This window comes from Mus caroli, unplaced genomic scaffold (assembly GCF_978045245.1).
Source record: "Mus caroli unplaced genomic scaffold, Mus_caroli_1 scaffold_3, whole genome shotgun sequence".
Taxonomy (NCBI): domain Eukaryota; kingdom Metazoa; phylum Chordata; class Mammalia; order Rodentia; family Muridae; genus Mus; species Mus caroli.
This window is the reverse complement of record NW_028227258.1, coordinates 44,804,708-44,806,418: the sequence shown is the minus strand read 5'-3', so window position 1 is coordinate 44,806,418 and position 1,711 is coordinate 44,804,708. Positions and strand designations below refer to the sequence as shown.

The 1,711-nt window shown below is 40.2% G+C and overlaps 1 non-coding gene across 1 annotated transcript; it reads left to right on the top strand.

Moving 5' to 3' along the window:
• The first annotated feature begins 382 nt into the window (after positions 1-382).
• On the top strand, positions 383-514 carry LOC115030777 (small nucleolar RNA SNORA17). Its single transcript, XR_003836367.1, has one exon. It is a non-coding gene; the product is annotated as a small nucleolar RNA SNORA17 (small nucleolar RNA).
• The last annotated feature ends 1,197 nt before the right edge of the window (positions 515-1,711 follow it).

The window sequence follows — 1,711 nt, the reverse complement described above, 5'->3', positions numbered from 1 at the left end:
CTTAAAACAAACTTTGATATGACATTCCTCTCAAACCAAGACTCACAAAGTATTTGGACATCCTTGATTTCCTAGAAAAGTCAGTCTTGGGCTTCCAAATAAAAATTTTAAATCAAGGCTTTGTCAATAATATTAACAGATTACTCAATTTTCACACCAATCTACTGGCAGAACCTGAAGCTCAAGAATACAAGAAACTGAATACTGATGCCAACTTTTATAGCTGCAAGAAAAATAAAATTTCATATTCAGTTGAGTCATAGTGTGAAGGATCAGTTAGACCCATTATCTTCAAAGGACACCAATCTGGATCATCCACTCAACTTTGCTCCATTGTTTTTCTACAGTTCCACTCCAGAGTGACTTAAATAAGTAGGATGCCCTGGCCTTAAAGGTGTTGCAGGTGTGGCTGCTACAACACATGTGTGTTAGTAGAATTGTAAAGAAGAGAAAGACTATGTCTATACTCTGTATTCAGAACGATGAACATCCGAATGATTTGTAGTCTAAAATTCACTAAAGAAAAGAGTCTGAGATGAATGCCAGTCTGTCGCTGGGGAGCCTGTGCTGCTCAGACCTGGACAGGGCTTCCAGGATAAAACAGAGAAGAGAAAACCCTCCTAGGAGTGCACACAATCCTCATGTGGAGCCAATTGGACGGGCCAGGAGAGGAGCAAGCCTGAGCTGGCTACAAGACTGGTGCCATGGGGTCCAGACAGGGAGCTAGCCTGAGATAACCACAAGTCTGGAACCATTCAGGCCTGGGGATGTAGGGAGTGCAGACCATGCCCGAGATAATAAAAGAGTGGGACATAGCACTTTGGAGACCACTGCTTAGATGAGCCCAGACTATCAGAGACCCTGAGAACCATTGAAAGAAGCAAGTAAGTCATAGAAAAATGGAAGAGAAAGAAAAACAAAAGGATGTGGTTACAGTGAAGAGAGGCAGAACTGGAGACTCAAAGGTAGTGAGGAACAGCCTGATGTGAATAACCTGTGATGGTACTTGGGACCATGGAGGGGTCCTGCCTGTGCTACAACTAGGGGCCACATCTAGATCTGTGGCCTTAACAATAGCAAGGGTCTGTTACTAACAAAGGCCAGGTGAACATCCCTGGTCCAGGGTGCCACCTGAGGACATGTTGATGACATGTCTGATTCCTCCCATAACCAGATACAGTACTTTGGAAAGTGGCCCTGATTAAGGGATAATAGAACTCATGTGATATAAACCTTGCTGGAGGATATAGCAGGGTTAAAAGTTTAAGTGGGGATGGGCTCATAACAACAACAACAAAAAGAAAGAAAGAAAATAATAAGACTGGTTAATCAAAGTCAAAGCTTATAAAAATCTTTATGGAAATTCACTACTTTTAAGGTAATTTAAATGTATAATTTAAAAGAGGATTTGAAGCACAGGTATCTTGCATAGGTAGATAATATTTCCACAAGAAAAGAAATGAATTATTTAATAAAAACTCTCAATTTCTGACAATGATGCTTCCCTATGGTCAAGAAGTTTCCAGAGTCCCCCAAAATAGCATAAGCTATTGTCATTCTTCTTGGTTTCTTGCTATAATAAAATGATAATACTCTATTGCTGAAAGCACAACATATTTTAGTTGCAGGTCAAGAGAAATCAATCTTGAACTGAAACAAAAAGGTCTTCCAGCTACTTTTCAAAGTTCCAGAGAGTATTGTTATTCAGAAT